Source organism: Eptesicus fuscus, chromosome 14 (assembly GCF_027574615.1).
Source record: "Eptesicus fuscus isolate TK198812 chromosome 14, DD_ASM_mEF_20220401, whole genome shotgun sequence".
Classification (NCBI taxonomy): domain Eukaryota; kingdom Metazoa; phylum Chordata; class Mammalia; order Chiroptera; family Vespertilionidae; genus Eptesicus; species Eptesicus fuscus.
In genome coordinates, this window is record NC_072486.1 from 31,963,186 (window position 1) to 31,984,740 (window position 21,555).

The following is a 21,555-nucleotide window of genomic DNA, read 5'->3' on the forward strand; positions in this document are numbered from 1 at the left end:
TCAGGCCACCCTTGCTACCAGTCCAGCCTTGCTTCTCATTAGGATAATTGCTCCAACTTTGGTCTCTGGTTAAGTGACACCATATGGCCTTTACTATTTTGGGATTACATCATCCCTTTGCTATCAGAAACCTATTTCTGTAACAGCATCTCCTACTGTTATCCTTGCCCTACAGAGGACAGCCACCACTGAGCTTCTTAATAATGGCGGTGCCTGTCTCACAGGCAAATTTCTCATCACTTTGCTAAACAGAGGGTCCTCCAGGTTTTTCTGTAGAACATAGTTATCTGGTGAATTTTTGGACTTTTCTTATTTTATATAGCTTACCTACGCTAGCATGTTTACTTCTCTGAGTCTTTTGAACTTTTCTTCTAACATCTTCCATGACATTTTTCACTTTTACTTCACTTAATTATAAACCATGGCTTAGTCTATGACTCTAAGAGCCATCCTAATAGAATGTTTGCACTTGTCTCCTAGGTCCTTGCTAGGACTTTAAAGAACGAATCAGTAAAACTGTCCCCATTTCAATTAACTCAAGCTTTATGTGCTAGCAAGAGGAAGGAGCATCAGCCATGGAAAGAGAGCAGTGAGCCACGTTTACAGGACCAGAGGGGTCCTGGGGCATGTGGGGATTTGATATATTTTAGTTTGTATACGCAGGTTTTCCAAATTTAATTTTATATTCTCACACCTTCCCAATAGTAGACCTGACCTTGGCATAGTACACTTGTTGGAGTTTAGAAATCAATCTTGGAGTTTTTTTCTACTCTTAAGTCCTGGGTGTGATATGAATCATCTCCTATCTGCAGGATGCAGGAGATACGATTGTTTTTTATATTTTACCAGGGAGGTCTTCTGGCTTTCATACTCTGCCTTGAAAAGTCTACCTTTTTATATTTTTTCTCTGATGTATCAATGACATCCAGTAAGGGCCATTTGGTTCCATGGTCATTATAATTGCTACTACTCTGAAGCTCTCAAATGTGTCAGATAGTATATTCACTAGCACAAGCCCTTCTACTGATATCCTATCCCAGCTCACCATCAGGGAAAACCACATGCCAGAGTCTGTCTATGCTTCATCTAACACCAGTGATGGGGATGTTATTTGGACAGTGGATGCAATGTTTCCAAAATCTCATGCTAGGCTCTGTTTCCCAGCACTAATTATCATAGGTCATTTCCCCCTGGAAATAGGCTCCAGAATGGACATTTGCATGCAGTTAGTATACTGGAGAGTACTAATAAGTGAGTGAGGGATGAGCGAATGGGGAAGGGAGAAATTGAATAGTGATGCATTATTAGCAGAGGCCTCATCAGTCCCCAGTGGAACTCTGAAACTCAAGTCCTTCAGACATATTCACAATTGTGGCAAGGAGGATGGATCTCTGTACCCCAACATCAATAGTATTATTGGATATTGGCTGTCCCTGGGAAGAGTATGTAACCTTGAATGAGGCATCTCTTTTGGAGAGCTATTCCTAATGAGGAGGTCATTGTGATCAACAGAAGGCAGAAGTTATTGCACCTGGGGATGAGTACTTTAGCCCTAAAGGGAAGATCTGGGTGCCATATTAGAGTATCTACTACAGAGTCAGAAAGATCCATACATATTAAGATTTTGGTACACTTCGTAGCCTTTTATGCTTTCTAAATCATAAGTGAGAGCAAATGATCTATTGTTGAGCCTTTAAATATTTCATGACTAAAATTTCAAATTGGCATTATATTTTCATACATTACTACATTTTAAAAGAAAATATCCATGGAAGTCATTCTTGCGTATGTATTCAACCTCTCATGACATTTTTATATCTAGAACATTGAAATGTTGAGGTAACAAAAATAATTATATATATCCTATATAATAAAAGCCTAGGTGGCACCGCATGACATTGTCACAAGATGGCCGCTGTGACATCATCACAAGATGGCCACCACAAGATGGCTGCCTTCACATTGTCACAAGATGGCCACCACAAGATAGCTGGCAGGGGAGGGCTGTTGGGGACAACCAGCCAGCAGAGGAGGGCAGTTGGGGGTGACCAGGCCTGCAGGGGAGAGCAGTTGGGGGTGACCACGCTGGCAGGAGAGGGCAGTTGGGGGAAACCAGGCCTGCAGGGGAGGAAGTTGGGGGAAACCAGGCCGGCAGGGGAGGTTAGTTGGGGACAACCAGGCCAGCAGAGGAGGGAAGTTGGGGTCCATCAGGCTGGCAGAGGAGGGCAGTTGGGGGCAACAAGGCCGGTAGGGGAGGGCAGTTGGGGGAGATTGGGCTGGCAGGGGAGAGCAGTTGGGGGTGATCAGGCCAGCAGGTAGAAGCAGTTAGGGGCAATCAGGCAGGCAGGCAGGCAAGCAAGTGGTTAGGAGCCAGCAGTCCCAGATTGTGAGATGGATGTCTGAAACCAGCAGTTGGACATCCCCCAAGGGGTCCTAGATTGGAGACGGTGCAGGCCAGGCTGAGGGACACCCTCCATGCATGAATTTCATGCACTGGGCCTCTAGTACAAAAATAAAAAGGAAGGAACAAACTATTAATCTGGAGTAGTCATATCTATGTAGTAATTTAAACATTTGTGAGAAAGTATCAACATTGTTTAAAAGCAAGATGTACAATGGCAAAATCAGCAATGTGATTAAGATGAAGACATATTTAAAATATCAGATTAATACAATTTCCATATAAAATTTAAGTTTTACAGTTTTAAGACCTAATGACCATTTTTCTTCATTTTTGAAATAGAGGTACCCTGTACTATAAAGAGAATCCCACAATAGCAAAAGAAAAATAAAGTGCCATGATAGCCAAAACATGTCAATGAATAACTTATTCATTGTTAAAGTGCCATGATAGCCAAAACATGTCAATGAATAACTTAAGTGCTAAATATGTTATATTAAAATTATAGATATAACATTTATCTGAAAGAAATCCAACTTGAATAAAATTAATTAAACTTAAAAAGATCTTTTAAAAAATATGTACCACATTTTCAATATGTCAAAATAACTTCTTTCTGACATGTTTCAATGTGCCTTTTTGATGTTGATTGAACATCATTAATTTGTTTTCCAAGTAACATTGTTATCAAACATAACACATGCCATAAGAATTTTCAATTTCCAAGGGTAAATACAGGCCAATTTTTATGCTTTCAGTTGGTACGGTTGTCCTTTAGCAATAGCTGCTGTAGAGACTACTCTTGTATAAATGCATGTCTGCTCAGGAGCAATTTATTTTTAGTATTAAAACAACCTGAAAAAATAAAGTTTTTCTTGTTGGTTATAGAAAAAGGTCATGACTTTTAATGGAAAATTTCAACTCATGTTTTAAAAAGTATATCTATTTAGAATTTTGGAGCACATGATATGTTTATAACCAAATTCTAATATGCATAATGGCAATACCTGCATCTCACGTAACATTCCCAATATCAAAGTAAAAACACAATTTATTTTACTCTAACAGTAGGAGGTACTGTTACAGAAACAATACAGTGTGATAAGTATTTCTGTTTTATTATTTTTACAAAATTACCTTTAGTTGTTTCTCTGTTCATTCAGTCTTTATACAGCCTTTCATGTAAAATCCTCCATGATTTTTTAAATTTCATCTAACTTTCCAAATGTAGTAGCTTCATAATTTTATTTTCCTGCCATAAATTGTTTTCTGTTAAGTTATATGATATTGAGTATAAAGTGAGTATAAAGTTTTCTATTGAAGAATAACTGTGTTGATGGACTTAGGGGTGGGCGTCATGTGTTATACCTGAAAAGTCATGACCTCCACATTCTCAGGCAGTAGGGATTCTCTGGTTAGTTTACACTCAATCTAGAAGTTATTCTTTCCTACAAAAGTAATAGGTTATAAAACGCTCTGTTTTTTCTTTTTCATCTCTGCTGTGTAGGCAGAGCCCAGAAGCAGATGGCTAGAGAACACAATGTCCTAAGATTAGAGTCAGAAAAATCCAGGTCCCCTCAAATAGAAGTCAGTTCACAGTACCAAGTAATGCAGGCCAGACATTTGGTAGCACATCACAGAGAGGAACTAAACTAGCTTAACAATCACTTGGATTTAAAAAATACTTAAGGTGACCTTAAAGTAGAGACTGAAGTTCTGTAATGCAAGGATGAAAGCATTCAGCACAGAATGGTGTAGCATGAGGACAATGAGGCGGGAGAGGGAGGTAGGTAGGTAGGTAGGAAGAAAGAAAGAGAACTGAAGCCCAGAGCTGAGACTCTTCTCTTAGAACATCAGCAGATTGTTAATAATCATTAACAAGGCTCTCTGTTAGTTCCTGATCAAGAGGAAAGTGGAAATACACAGAACTCTATATTCTTCCTACCAAATGATGCAGAAAATTATACTTTTATTGACTTTGTATAGTATTTCTTATAAAGTTTGAATTCAGTCATCCTCAAAAAAATCCATTTGTTATCTATATAAAATGCTTAAGTAAAGAGGGATTCCTGAATTGGACAGGCCCTCCTGACAATTTCAAGTACCCAGAGAAGACAAAGCCAGGTTGGTAGTAGCCATTGCATCATGCTGTTTTAACCATTTTCATTGTGACCGGCGCTTTGCATTGTATGTGTTCCCTGCTTTCGTCCTCATGCCTCTGGTCAGGGTATGTAATTGCCTGAAACAAGCTTTCTGTCATTTGTATAAGTCACTATCTTGCCTATCTTTTCAAAGCCTAGCTGAGATGATCTCTATGTATGCATTTCTCCTTTAGATCTACACTGAATGTCTCTTATTTAGTTAGGAGTCAAATGATAGAACCATAGAGAAATCAAGGAATGTAGAATCAGGCAAAGATAATTTGTAAATTAAATAGGAAGTACAGCAATAAAATTGTTACTGGAAGGGAGGAAAAGGAATTAGAATTCTATTTTCTGTAGGAGATGACAGATGATCTGTCTTATGATGTTAATTAACGGGAGAGAATGGAAAAGTATAACTGAATAGAGAAGCACGAGGAAAGGAAGAGTAAGTGGAAATATCCTGACATTTGTGGAGAACTACAAACAATTCAGTGTGAACAACACGAGTGAGTGAAGACATGGTGAGAGCTGAAATTGGAGAGGTGGACAAGGTTTACTGCATGGAGGTCCTGGAAGATACTATTATAGAATTTGAATTCTTTTTAAAATCCTCACTGGAGGTTATTTGTCCCATTGATTTTTTAAGAGAGTGGAGGGAAGGGGAGGAGGGAGAGAGAAAAAGGAAAAAAAAAAACACACCTATGTGAGAGAAGCACATTGATTGATTGCCTCCCGTTTCACCCCGACCAAGGCCGAGGATCCAGCCTGCAATCGAGGTATGTGCCCTTGTCTGGGAATTGAACCTGTGATCCTTCGGTCCAAGGGTGATACTCTAACCACTGAGAAAACTTGCAAGGGCTGGAATTAGAATTTTTACTTGTAAGTTATTAAGATTCACTAAAGTGTTTAAGTAAGAGAATGGCAAGGCTGAGTCAAGAACTATCACTCCTCTAGCTAAAGTAGAGGAGAACAAACATGACCATGCTAGGTCATTTTTTACCATACTTATTGAGTATGATACAGGAGTAGAAGAAAGGATAGGGGAGAAAGATAAGAGTTCAGGTTGAGCATGTTGAATATATACCATGCCTGGTAATAGGATATGTTGACAATGTCCTCAAATGATTTGTCAGCTATGTAAATATACATACTATACAGATATAGAGATAACTATACACCTTGTCAAGGCAATCAATGTGCTTTATTATTTCAGACCTAAATAAAATTCAGTAGCTTGATTTGCCTGTCACAAAAGTTAAAATGATATTACCTGAAATGCAGTAATAAGTATGTGCCAGGTTAAGATGGTAAGACAATGCCAGTGTGTTATGTACTGCTCAGTTATGATCTGTAGTGTTGGGTTTATTTGGGGCCATGTCTTACTAAAACAGACAAAAAACATTCACATGACACAAAGATAAAAGATTGGGTTAGGATTAAGTGAAGGACCAACTTTATCATTTGAATTTTGGGGAAAGAACAAGACTCAATGAAGAGCCACACCCACCATGGCTGCCTTCTAGGACTTTTTATTTACTAAATTATTTTTATCCAGGACTATTTTAGTTATACTTGATATCATTATTTTAGATAATAAATTGCTTTTGCCAATCATGGTTTTGCAACTTACGTCAATAGAATCCGAACTCTGTTGCACTAAACAGCTGAGTTCCAAGCTGTACAACCCAGACTATTCTGACTGGTAGTGATATCATCTTTTTAACTAAAGCACATGTTCTACTGTTTTCAGATGAGAGCTTCTTGTTGCCTAATAGCTTGACACTTTCTTGAGACTCTTATCCTTTTTTTAATGGCCCTATTGTGGCAACTCAAATAACTTGTTGAGAAAAAATTGTTTTTTCCACCTTATGCAAAAAGGCATTTAATTTAACTTTTAGTGAAGAGACTGAATTGACATAGAGTTACCCGTGTTTATGTCATCAGTTTAGATATCTGCACTTTACTGGAAGTTGGAAACATCCTACCTAATAATAGACAAATATGCAAATTGACTGTACCTTCACTATGCCCACGATTGGCCAGGAGGCGTGGAGGGGCGGGACTCGGGGTGGCCGGGGTGGCCGATTGGGCCAGCGGAACGCTGAGCTTGCATTGCCAGCAGCGGCGTGAGCTCAGCGTCTGCGCCATGGCTGTGCTGCGGCACAGAAGGGGCCTCTGGGGCAGCGAGCTCACGTCCCGCCACAGACCATCAAAAGCAGGGAAGCTGGGTGCCTGTCCGCTCCGGCACCAGGCTTTTCAGAAGCCGCCATGCAGGAGGCTTCTGAAAAGCCTGGTGCACCAGAGGACAGGCACCCAGCTCCCCCGTGATGGAAAGCGGGGAGCTCTGTGTCCGCTCCGGCACCAGCGGACCCCCTGCCATCAAAAGCGGGGAGCAGGCTGCTAGCAGTGTCTTCAGAGCATGCTAGGCTTTGCGGGGCAGTGGATATGGCCTGGATGGCAGGTTAGGCCTAGGGGACCCTACATGTGCATGATTTAATCATGTACTGGGCCTCTAGTCCTACCTAATAGAGTAATATGCAAATTGACCGTACCTTTGCTACACCCACAAGCCACGCCCACCAGGAAACCGTCGCAGGGACGTTAGGGTGCGGCCGAGCCCAAGGCCGGGAAAACCTCAGGTGGAGGCTTTCCTGGCCTTGGGCACCAGCGGGGAGCCTGCACGGATCGCAGGCAATGACCAAGGGGTCGACTCCTAAGATCCTTAGCAGGGACGCTGGGTGCAGCCGAGCCCAAGGCCGCCGCCCGGGGCCAAGCCCGGACCCTGAAAGAAGACAGAAGGCGGTGGCCACAGCCAAGGCCTGGGTCCCTGGTGCCGGCAGAAAACTGGTGCAGGCAGCCAGGTGAATGAAGGTCTATTGCACGAATCTTCGTGCAAACGGGCTGCTAGCTAGTAAAAGTATAAAAGGATTGACATAAAAGTTTCCTTTAAACTTAGCAGCCTGCAAGTCTTTTAGGCAGTTGGTTTTGTAATCTAAATTAATCACATTTCTTTTTTTTTCTTTTTTACATTTAGACTTTATATTTTATTTCTCCTCATGGTTTAAGGGAATGTTCTTTGTTTAAACTGCAAGATCCAAATTTAGATCATCATTGTGAAAAAAATCTCTCATCATGTTTTAGTCTATATCTATTCCCCTTGACACATTCACAATCCTGTAGTTTAAGTTCACACTTCCAGCTGTAAAATCTCTCACATTTATTTAGCAGCACAAAGCATTTTAGCCTATCCACATGTACTAATCACATTTTGATTATGCCACCATATATTCACAATATCCCTCAAGAAATTTTATAATTGTTATCCCAGTTAAATCATTAGAAAAGTATGTCATGCCAAGTACTTGAAAAGTATATTTCTGAAATTAGATCATGTATCTTCAGGTATGTATTTTGCTATCATTCAACTCTATTTTTGCTCGGTTAAAAGTCCAAAGGTTTTATAATGTTAATGCCAAATATTAGCAGAAAGCTGGATATTCCAAGGACTTAAGATGTAATAGGTATTTAGCATTCTGAATCTTAAAGTGGCTTGAACTACTAGTTATATTTTAACTTTTATCTAAATTTGAACAAATATGAGTTTATAGCTTTACATAAAGCCCACAAAAGCATAAAATAGCATTTTTTTTTTTTTTTACAAGTCAAAGCTATGCAGGTATTGGAGAATCATCAAGGAGTTGAATTGAGTAGTAGACAGGGTAGTTTTTCCAGGACTTAGTTTTGTTAGGTATATTCCTTTAATTCATTAGGTAACCTTTCACATCCAAATATTATTTGCCTGTATCGGACTTGATTTTGTGGTACAATAACTTTAAACCCTTTGGGAGTAAACAAAATGGTTGTATGAGAACTTCTCACTACATAAAGTGAAGATCACTTTTCTCTGTTCAATTTGAGGGTTTCTTTAAGAGTTAAGGAACTCTAGCATAACATCCTATATTCCTTATATATAAATATTTTGTGTTGTCTTAACACTGGAGAGAGCCTAACTTATGGTGGTTGATAAGAATAGATGTGGTTCAATAGAAATGCAAATGAAATAGTCTTCTCTCCTGTCAGAGTTTACCTTTTACTCCAGAGAATCAGCTCATTATTGCAATATACTAAATACATGGTAAACATAAATAAATACTTTAAATCAATATCAAATAAGCTAATTGCTCTAGAATATTCTTGCCATGATAACTTAATCCCAACCACAAGCAAATATGTCACATCCCCGCTGCCGTGGTCCCTGCTCTGGAGGGTCCTCTGTGCTGGGAACCAATCGAAGGAGGATGTTTTAACAATGTTTTTGTGTTTTTTTCCCCTCTCTTTATTGCTATTTCTTCTGTTCCCTCATTTCCCCCTCTACATTAAACGTAGGATGAAAGACATTCATTGTTCCTAAGTGGGCTATTAGAATTGATTATCTTTCCCTTCATAAAGATCAATAGAGCAGTTTGCATATTTTTCCTCTATAAATTGTCTTTGGCTTCCAGGAGAAGAGATTTGTATTTATTAGAAGAGAAATGACAGTGTTTCGATGTATATTGTCTGTCATCTATTTTTTGATATTTCAATAAACTCTTCAGTTAAGAAGCACCTGCCCCTCACCATTTTTCCCCTCACAGTAGGAATTTATTTTTATTAAGTCTCATATTCATCAACTTAATGCACTGTTTTCCATGTTAACTCATGGAATGATTCAGAGATAACGTATATAGCTTAGAAATTGAACTAGCTAAGTCACTAGAGACAAAAGGGAGCCCAAACTGTTAAGTTTAAAACCATAGTTTAGGAACTGTATTTAGAGTTTAGAAAGTACTCATTATTATTCAAAGTCTACCTTGATTACTAAGTGTGGATAGAAAATTATAACTTCATTTTGAAAAAGATTCATTATAAAGTTTTCAGTTATTTTTGGTGCTAATTTAAATCCCCAGAATAAAACTTTTCTTTTATTCTGAAATCATACTAAGGTTTGTCTAATCTTACAAGCTTCATATAATTAGACTAAGTAACATAATTTCTACCAAGCCTCAACACTATAAATATTAATTAAAGATTCAAGAGGTGTTGAAAGATAGAATGATGTTTCTTTTTTCTTAGGGAGTAACATGTACTTTAGGTTATGCATACATATAATAATCGCTGCAACCCCTCCCCAATTCCTAACCAACTTAGGGCAAGCCAGGGAATAAACTCAAGATTTCAGACTGTGTGCCCTATTTTTGTGATTATGCTCTGGGCTATTATAATAATTCTAGGCCAGATTCCATTTTCTTAGTCCCTGAAGAATTGGAGAGTAGGGAAAAATAAGAGACTTATTACCAGGGATTATGATTTCGTTTTTAATTTTAAAATGCAAGTTCACATTCTCCTTTGAGTCTCCACCACTGAGTTCTTTTATTTCAGTCACTTGGGAAATTTGAAATGCTAGATCTGCTTTTCTAAGACACAATGTACTGGAATAAACATAGGGACACATTATAGGGACTTGATAATGGCAAACAAATAAATTCTTTCCCTTTAAGCAAATGCACTTTAAATTGAAAGTTAAAGCTAATCTGTGATCACATCATTCAATCATACTGGGTTCCTAACAGAATGCCAAACTACAGAATAAAAGGAAAAGACTTATCTGAATATGTGAAATTCAGAATGGCAAGTTTCTGTCAGAGATTTTGAAACTATCAGCTTTTCAGAGTAGTATTAGACAAAAAGGAAGAATTAAACAACTAAACATCTGTAAAACTGCCTTAATATCTAAATAATGTTTTCATTTATATATTTTAGGGGCAATTTTGAACAATGCAAGGTGTAAAGTACTTTATAAAACCAATTTTACTCTCATCCATCTTAATTATCCACTTCTATAGGTGTGGACATCTTTGTTTTCCTCATGATTTCTTGGTAAAATAGAAAAGAAAGTTTAATTAGAGAAAATTAATCATGCTTTAATATCAAGAAGAAATCACTTACCAAAAAATGAATAATGTATTATGTTTTACGGATTTTTGTATACAGGCTATTCTAGACTACTCTGAAAGTTTTTCCTGGAAGCAAGCAAGCTATACTGTTTTTCAAGTCTGTTAGTTAACTTACCTGTTCATGTGCCAATATGTATTGTAATTAAAAAAAACAACAACAGAAAATAAACATAGGTGATTTTTATCTCTTAAAAGCAAACATGACCAACTATAAATTTCCAGTCTTATGAGTTGGTTCACGTAGTCAGTTGGCAATGGATTAAAAAATATTCAATTGTCTGTTGAATTGTAAAAACAAATGTATGGATTTTAAAAAAAACATGAATGTAATAACTATGCTGGCCATGCCCTGAGAGATGGATGACAATAGACCTTCCCAATAGAATCTTTTGGTGAACTAAGTCAGAGTTTATCTTTCATACTGATATAAGCCTGGGTGTCAAAGTCAGCCAGACCACAAGGACCAAGAGCACACGCTACAACTCACTGACTGAGTGACTGTGGCAATGGTAGTACTTCTCTCAGTGAGTTGTCATGAGCAACACGTGAAATAATGTAGGATTAGCAGCTTGTGCCTCAATGTTATAGAGTTCTGACCTACCAATAAATAGATACTCAAATATCTTCTAGTGATAGAAATCACATGGCAGAGCACTGAAGAGCCAGGCATGTGGGTGAAGTTCACATTGCAATTGCATTAGTTGGACTTCAGGTAACTTCAGCCTCAACCCTCATCTCAGCTGGCATTGGAGACCCAGACCCACATGACATTCATCTAGCTGAGCTCAGTTAATTCACAAAAACATGAGAAATAATTATTTTTTATGTTAATCCATTACATTTACTTAGTTGTGACATAGGAATAAATAATCAAAATAATATGGTACTATTATTACCATGGGCAGAATAAAAAGAAAAATGATTCAAACATCATTCACTCATCACACAAATGATTCAAACATCATTCACTCATCACACACACACACACACACACACACACACACACACACACACACATATGCTTCTTGATTTACAATGGAGTTATGTCCCAATAAATCCACTGTAAGTTGAAAATATTGTAAGTAAAAATGAATTGAATACATCTAACCTATTTGACATCATTGCTTAGCCTAGTCAGTTTCTATTGAATGAATATTGCTTTTGCATATTTCTGTACCCGATGCCAAGCACTGTTTCACCATTTTAGGGATTTAACAGTGAATAAAACAAAATTTCTGCCCTCATGAAGGTTGCAGTCTAATTGGGGTGTCAGAGCAACACTGGAACTCTCTAGTATTATGTGTTCTGTGCTAGGAAGGCTTGTTTTGACTCTGATAATAAATTAGGGTTTATTTATTTTTGGACAGAGACTCAGGGTAGAATGTGACAGTGAATTAGATTATCCATGAATGCTGAAAGTGGTTCAGTTATACAAGGAAAAAAAAAGATTAAAAAGGAAAATAAGGTTTATTTTGATATGCTGTGGAAAGATATTTCACCTTTATATTTTACATCATATTTATGAATAAAAGAATTATTATTAATTATATTCACTTTCCACAAGTATATCCAGTACTCTTAAAATGATAAGACAAATATAATTTTAATATTGGAGTCAAAGTTTTTCTGAGTGAAGAAACTAAATGTGCTCTACTAAGTTAACAGAGGGTGGAAAGTGAGCTCCAGAAGAAGTGAGTTGGGAAGATGTAGGGAAGATATATAAGAACAAAGAGATGAGCATAAATCCACTGGTAGGAAAAAAAAACACCCAACAAAAATGAGAATAATGAAGACAGATAAATAGAGAATGAGGCTAAGCAATGGGATAAGGGGCTGGAACATGAGGAAAATATGTCCAACTCTGGAAAGTCAAGGGAAGTGCAGAAACAGAGTGTATTTCTCTAAGTCTTCCACCTATATTGAATCTCTATTGCTTATGTAATTTTTTTTTGCAAAAATCAAGGATAAAAATTAGTTTGGTATAGGAATCTTCATGGAGTAGAGAGAAACAAATGGCAGCAGATGGTGAGATGCGAGGGAATTTGAGAGTTCACTGAGGCAGAAACCAGGATCCAGACCTGGCCATGAATGTAAGCTCTTGAGAATCTGCTGAAATTTTAGAGAAGGCATTAGATTTCATGTAAAATTTGAGGTAGAAGATTGAGGTAATTTTAGCAAAATATCCAAATTCAGGCTGTCATGAGTGTCTGGTACATCATATATGAGGGGAAATAGAGGATGGATCATGTGAAAAATTATTCTGAAGAGAAAAGTTTTATGGTGGGGGTTGGAGTAATGAGCAGGAAACTAATATTTACTGAACAACAACTACTATGTACTAAGAACTATACTAGATGCTTTGCATATTTTTTATCTTTTGAATTTAATGACTCTCTATGCTAGTTATTACAATATCCAAATGACACATATGAGGTGACTAGAAACTGTAACATAGCTAGTAAGTGATAAAAATTGGATTATTTGCCTTCAAAACCTCTGTTCTCTCTACTACATCCCCTTGTGCATTCATGAAGTAAGAAATGTGATTGCAATTCCAAGATGCCCCTGAATACACTCTTACCTAGCTCTAGAAAAATATTCTCAAGTAGATTCTTATATGAGGTACATAGTAATATCACTGGTATTTTTAAAGGCAAAATCGGCATTGATCCTAAATAAATTTGACTGAGTGTTGCTAGATGTCCTCTCCTTGAGTTCTGTCCTCTAATGCCTTCCTGAGAAGTTTTGTAGAGACTAACATGAGCAAAATAACACAGTGGATATAATTTATCATTACTTTATTTTTTTCTTGAAGTTATTTATATCTTAAGAATAGTCTTTGTTTTCTTCCATATTTTCCCACTGCATTAGGTGGCAATGCCCTCAACATAGTATTTTATCAAAACCTGCCTTAAGGTGAACAAATTAATATCTGACCATAAAATTTCAGGCATCATCCATTGCTCTGGGATATTGTGGATAATCAGGGCTCTTTTTGGTGCACATTAACTCCCCCAAAAAATTAAGTAGAAGTTACAGTGTGAGCACTACAACAAGAGGAAAGAAAAATCATAAAAAAATCATATGCAGGAAAAATATTGAAATAGAATTTAGCCCCTTTACTGTTTATAGGCTATTTGTTTTCATTGTGAATTCTAGAAATATTCTCAGAAAAGCTTTCTTGACAGTATAAAAATGAACAATAGACAACATTATGGGAAATGGAGTGTATGTTTCTGTGAGCATCTGGCATAGGCATCTGTTGGAGATGGGACACCAGCTCATTGCTCTTTTCTTATGTGGAAGGTCTAATTAAGTAGCAGACAACCCTAGAAGCCCTAGGGTGTAGTTCAGATCAGTATCCAAACATTTATATGTGCTCACAAACCTCTTAGATCAGTAATACTGAAGTGTGAATCTCAGCAAAACTAGCTCAAACTTTCAAGCCTAGAAGTTGAGAGAACTTTTTATGAGGCATTGTATCTAGCTCCAAGGCATGATAGAGAATGACTAAAGCAGAAGGAACTTCATTCCCAGCTAAGGCTTCTATTTAAGCACATTTAAACTAGTTCAGAATGAGAGCTATTTACACTTTTCTAAGTAATCCCCAGGGAGTGAGAATTTGCATTAGTATCTAACAATCTTTAGGATCAGGGAGTTTTGTCTGTTCACTAAATTCTATCTTTTGTCCATCCTCTTCCTTCTCTTCCCTTTCATCTCCTTCTTCCCTTCTTCCATTTTTCCTTTTCTTCCCTCCATCCTCCATTCTCTCCTTGCATTGATATTGAATTATTGCTGATATTCAAATATATATTTAATTCCACATATCTCGTTGTCCTCCTTCAATTAGTTCATCTCTAGTCTAAGGAATTTTTTTAGAGGTTCAGATCATAGAACCAGTTTGCCCAATCTCTGCTCTCTTTGGGGGAGGGGCCTATATTGGTTTTTTCTCATCCTACTTATCTATGAGATATAGACATAATAGACCTAGACAGATTATCATAATGTTCACCAAATTAAATCTTCTGTGTGTTCCCTTTCTAATTTATTGCTCTCTTTGAAATTGGTTTAAAAGTTATTTTAAATTAATCAAAATATCACTTTGATATATGGGATATCCTCTCAGCCTCCCAGTCATTCTTTTACAAGCTGAGTGGTACATACTTGTTGGACACCCATCCACGTAGCCCCTAGGATTGTTATGGTTCTATTAACCCACTCAATAAAGGTCTAATTGCCAGGCCTTTGGGGCTACAACTGCACCCTTGTCAATCAATATGACACTCACAGCCTTCAAACTCAGCTACTTGGCTCCTGTTGTGAGAGCGTTTGTGATCTTGGTTACTGTCAGCAAGCAAAGTTCTGTAAAGGCCTCTCCTACCTTCAGCTCCAGTCTACAGAAAAGAACCAGTTAATTGTTTAGTTAAGTTTTTATGCCTCCTTCGAAGCATTCCTTTGCCTTTGTGTCTTTCCCTGGAAGGAAATCATCTGGTGGGTTCTGAACATATAGATTATATTTATTCAAGTATGCACAGTTACCTGAGCCTTTAAAATTCCTCCCCACCATCTGCCACAGCAGTTCAACCTTCCTTAACACCGACCTTCTCTTCCCATTTCCCATTTTCTGAGGAACTATCTTCTGAAGTCTTTGCTTGATTAAAATCCTCTATCTTAGGAGAGTACTTTCAAATCTATTAACTCTTCCCAGTCACTTTTTTAAAAAATATATTTTATTGATTTTTTACAGAGAGGAAGAGAGAGGGATAGAGAGTTAGAAACATTGATGAGAGAGAAACATCGATCAGCTGCCTCTTGCACGCCCCCTACTGGGGATGTGCCCGAAACCAAGGTACATGCCCTTGACCGGAATCGAACCTGGGACCCTTGAGTCCGCAGGCCGACGCTCTATCCACTGAGCCAAACCAGTTTCGGCCCCAGTCACTTTTTATTCTGGATCCATTGAATAAGCACTCTTAGAACCGACTCCTGTGCATATTCCTTCAGTTTCTGCAGGTTCATGCTAAATAGGTCTTGCAGTTCCCCTGGGATATATGACCTTTCCTTTCTTAACAAGCCTGCTATATCCTCAACTAGTCTACACTACAGTTTAATCCTAGCTATGAGCCTAGTTACCCAGGACAGGAGGCAGGGCAGGTCTCAAGGGGAAAACTGCTGCCTTGATGGGGAGAGGCCTCTGCATTGCTGTGGGCAGGAGGGAAGTGCAGGCTCTTCATCAGGCCACTTCTGTAGGCTCAGAAGGTTCGAGGAATCTGGGTGCCTAAAGTCTTAGAGGGTTTCTCCTCGATGCCTTCATTCCCTTTGTCAGGCTCTAATCTTGATCTAAACGACTTGTCTGGCTAGACCATTTGTCCTTTGGAAGCCTAGCTTCTCAATCTATTGTATTCTGGGGTTGGTCTTCTGCCCAGGATACACAATTTTGTCTGTACTCCTGAGTAGGAGATAAGGGCATTTTATGTTACCAAGGAGGCCTTCAGGCTTTTATACCTGGGTTTTAATGCTTGGTAACTGCCTTCAGCATTTCATTATCTTTCTCTACAGAAAGCATGTCAAACCCGGCCCATGGGCCGCATGTGGCCCACAATGAATATGTTTGCGGCCAATATAACAGTGTGATCAGTTATTTACAGTTATGAAAGGAAATACATATCCTGTCAGATCCAGAATTACTGACATTCACATTGGGTCAGTTTTGAAAGTAATCACTGTTTCCCCTGAAATAGGAAAGATAGTAGCAGAAAAGAGATGCCAATTGTCAGGAAGAAAACATTAATTTTATCATTGCTCTTGCTCTTTTTTAAATATACTTTTCAAAATAAACCTACGTTTCTAAGAAAATTGAAGCTTTTTTTTAAATTTTTTTGTGGCCCACATAAACTTAAACCTTGTTTATTTGGCCTGTGTTAGCCTTTTGAGTTTGACATGCTTGCTCTACGGCATCAATGAGGTTTAGAAATAACCACGCAATCCCACAGCATTTATAATTATTCCCTCCATCGATTCAAGTGCCTGGTACATTGTACCAGCTAATGCAGTCCCAATTTACCACTGGTAAAACTTTACAAGAAGAATGCCAGGGGCTGTTTATGATCCACCAGTAATGGGAGAGGGAATGGGGGATTCAGCCTAAAATGCCCAATTATCACCTACTTATTTTCTCCTCTGTCAGACCATTCCTAGACCTTGGCATCCAGGAGTTAGGTACTTAAAAAAGGTACCCTCTGGCATAAGCATTGTGTAGGGTTCATTGCTTTTTTATAAAGCATCATAGCCTCTGAGTAGTGACCCTTTCTAGCCACTGAAATAGATACTTAGCCTGGAAATTCTGAAGAAGGTAGTAGTGGGATCTCCACTGTGTCCAGGCTTAACCCCTTCACAGTATATGACCCTCCTGCTGCTGCTCGCGAAGGAAAATCATGTTTTAAAGAGGGTTTTCAGTCTTTCATTTGTTTCTTGCCAGGCCTGCCTCACATATCAAAAGTGATGATCAGAAATACAATCAATTTCTAGTCATATATATATATATATATATATGCATAACCAATGGACACAGACACTAGGAGGGTGAGGGCATGTGCCCAGGGGTGGGGGAGGCCAGGAGGCTCCAAATAGGGGAAAAAGGAGACATATGACATGTGTACTACTATTTATAATACTTTTTTTTTTGTCAAACATTTTTTATTTATTTAACATTTTCTTTTTTTTATTGTTTAAAGTATTACATATAGTAGTACATATATCACCTTTTTCCCCCCCATATACCTTCCCCCAGCCTCCCCTATCCCATCACATGCCCTCATCCCCCCCCCGCCCCCCCTCTCAGTGTCTTGTGTCCATTGGTTGTGCTTATATACCTTCATACAAGTCCTTTGGTTGATCTCTTTCCCCCCAACCCAACACTCCCCAGCCTTCCCACTGTAATTTGACAGTCTGTTCGGTGCTTTACTGCCTCTGTGTCTATCTTTTATTTATAATACTTTAAACAATAAAAATAAAAAAAAACTTAAAAAAAAGAATTTTCTGTGGTAAGGGGGGGGGAATAATTTTCTGAGACTCAACAAAATAAAGAAAGAAATCTTTGAAGACTGGCAGTAGAGACATTCTATGTCCTAACTGAAATGAAAAAAAAAAATTTTTTTTTTGGAAAGTATATTAGCTATTTTGGCTGAATACAACTTTCAAACAGCAGGTGATCTTTGCTACAGCTGACAGAAGGCCTTTAGACTGGGTTCTGGAGTTTTATTTTCTTCATCTTACACATAGATAATTGAATTGCAGTTTGCTAACTGAGACAACTTTAGTTGGTGACGCATGTACCATTCTGACATTTTGAAGGAATTTTTGTTTCTTTAGCCATGGAAAAATAGGATACTAAAGGCATAACGTTTTCAGAAAGTTATATTTTTAAACTGACAAATGATTACCACTTCTGTGAGGAGAAATAAACGTATTAAAATCTTTCCAATGTTCTCTAGAATCTTGATGATAGGCTTGAAAGCATTATTCTTATGTTAATAGTAATATGGCAGTAGTAATAACTTATTTAACACATACCAAGCCCCATTTATTAGTTAGAACAGGATAATATATGTGTTATCTCATTTAATCTTGTTTTATAGTAGGGGAAACTAAGACTTAGCTAATTTGAGTATTTGGCTTTAATCATTTGGGTAGGAAGGAGTGGTGCTGGATGGTGAACCCAGATCATATATTATAAATCCAGTGCTCTGAACCACTATGCTAAAATATTACACATATACTCTACTGCCTTTTTAAATTCTCAGCTCCTAGCATAGCATCTGACACTTAATAATGTAGAAAATAAATGTTCATAGAATTAACTGGAGTTTTAGTTATAGGGAATGGCCATTACATATAATTTCATGAAAATAATTATTTGGCTACCCTGAGCATATTTTATTATTATTATTATTATTATTATTTTAATCCTCACCCGAGGTATGTTTTGAATAAATTTTTCTATTGATAAAAGAGAGAAACATTGATGTGAAAGAGAAACATCAATCAGTTCCCTCTTGCATGCACCCCGACCAGCCACAAGCTGGGCATGTACTCTGGCTGGGAGCCTGTGACCTTTTAGTGCATAGGACAGAGCTCAACCAACTTAGCTACACCAGTCAGGGCTGTTTTTATTGATTTTTTTGTTTGAGAGAGACAGACAGAGGCAGAAAGAGAGAGACAGAGACACAGTGATGTGAGAGGAAACACCGACTGGTTGCCTCCTGTACATACCCTGCCCTGGATCAAACCTGCAACCTGGGTATGTGCCCTTGACTGGGAATTGAACCCGTGACCCTTTGGTGTTCAGGTCAACACTCCAACCACTGAGAAATTTTGGCGAAGGCTAGCTATAGGTTTTTGTAGGTGCCCCTCATCAGGTAGAGGAAGTTTCTTTTATTCCAAATTTATTTAATTTTACCAATAATGGATTTTGATTTTATTAATGCTTTGCCATTGCTTATAGAAAACCATGTTGATAAAGTTCAACCTGTTGATAAAGTTAATGACTTTAATTTCCTAATGGATGAACCCCACTTCTGACATTATACATACTTTGAATAATCCTTAATTCCAATGGGTTCTATCTGGAAAAAAAAAAAAGAAACATCAATTGAGCTATCATCTGTAAAAATGTACATTCTGTGGGGATACTATATATATGGTGTCATATAATTTTATGGGTTTTGACAAATGCATATAATGTAATCTATTCATCGTTACAGTATCATGAAGAATAGTTTTACTGTTCTAAAAATCCACTGGGCTCCTTCCATTTCTCTGTCATCCCCTTTATCCAAATCCTTGGCAACCACTGATTTTTTCACCATCACTGTAGTTGTGCCTTCTCCAGAATGTCATATAGTTGGAATCATACTGAATGTGGCCTTATTGGGCTGGCTTCCTCTAGAACAGGCGTCCTCAAACTACGGCCCACAGGCCACATGTGGGTGTTTTCACCGTTTTGTTTTTTTTTACTTCAAAATAAGATATGTGCAGTGTGCATAGGAATTTGTCCATAGTTTTTTTTAAACCATAGTCCGGCACTCCATGGTCTGAGGGACAGTGAACTGGCCCCCTGTTTAAAAAGTTTGAGGACTCCTGCTCTAGAAGAATTAACTTAATGTTTCTCCATATATTTTCATGGCTTGATAGCTCATTTCTTTTTATTATTGAATAATCTGCACTACTGGGCATTACAGTTTGTTTATCCATTTACCTATTAAAGGATATCTTAGCTGCTTCCAAGTTTTGAGAATTAAAATAATGTTACTCTAAATATTCATGTACAGTTTTTTGGTGCATATCAGTGTTCTACTTATTTGGATAAATACCTATGAGTGTGACAGCTAAGAGTATGGTAAGACTAAATTTAGCATTTTAAGAATCTGTCAAACTGTATTCCAAAATGGCTGTAGCATTTTGCATTACCACTAGCAATGAGTGAGAGTTACCTGTGTGCCATTTCCTAGTCAGCATTTGGTATTGTCAATGTTTTGGATTTTAGCCATTCCAATATGTTATCTCATTACTGTTTTATTTGCAATTACTTAATGACATATGATGTTGAGTATCTTTTAATTGCCTGTTTGCTATCTACATATCTGCTTTGGTAAGGCATGTGTTCAGAATTTTTGTACTGTTTAAAATGGGGTTATTTTTTGTGTTTTAATAATTCTTTGCATATTTTGGATAGAAGTCACTTGTCAGACATGTGTTTTGAAAATATTTTCTTTCAGTCTGTAGTTGTCTTTTTATTTCTTAAGTATATTTTGCAGAGCAAAGATTTTTAATTTAAGTCCACATTCTCAATTTTTTATTTCATGGATCATGCTTTGGGTTTATATTAAGAAACTATCACCAAACCCAAGCCACTTAGATTTTCTTGTGTTATCCTCTAGAAGTTTTACACTTACAATCTATGTTCTATTTTGAGCTCATTGTATTGGACAGTTTAAAGTCTGTGCCAAATTCATTATTTTGTACATGGATGTCCAGTTGTTCCAGCTCCATTTGTTGGAAAAGTATTTTTTCCCCATTGACTTGTCTTTGCTCTCTTGTTAAAGATCAGCTGACTCTACTTTTGTTGGTGTATATTTTGTTATCGATTCTGCTCAATTTATCTATTTGTCTATTCTTTTGCCAATACCACAGTCTTGATGACTATAGCTTTATGATAAATGTTAAAGTTAAGTAGTGTCAGTCTTCTAACTTTATCCTGTGTTGTTTTAGCTGCTCTGGGTCTTTTGCCTCATCATATAAACATTAGAATTAGTTTGTTGATATAAAAAATTGCTGGGATTTTCATTGTATCATTGAATCTGTATATCAAACTACAGAGAACTGACATCTCAACAATATTGAGTCTTCCTACTTATGAACATAAATTATCTATTTATTTAGATCTTTGACTTTTATTCATAAGCATTTTACAGTAATCAGATAGATCTTATACTGTTTTGTTACAATTATAGCTGTTACTCCATTTTGGCTAGAGGTAGAAATCAAAATAATTCGTTCTTTGATAAGGGAACTTGTAGCTGTTTTTAAAGGACTAATGAAGTTTTAAACCTGAGTCCAGGTTCATTTCCAAGCTCAGCGATTGCACTCTAGTAGCTATAATTATTTTTCTCATTCACTTACTCATTTAGTCTTTTAATTAATATTTGAGTTCCTGCTATAAACCAGACCTTTTGCAAGACCTTAGTGATACAGTTATGAATAATAGATCATTATTAAATTATACATTTTGATTATCATTTGGATTACATAAATGATAAAATTGCCAGCTTCAGGCAAAACAATATATTTGGAATGTTTATCTTGGTTCCCATCCAATTTATTGTTCATTGCTATCATTCAGATGAGTTATTTTGTGGCTCATTCCTGAAGTGTCTCTATCTCCAGCATGTGCTAAATAATTTGTAAAGTGTAAGTCGGTAATTTGTTATCAATGAACATATAAATCAGAGATGACCAC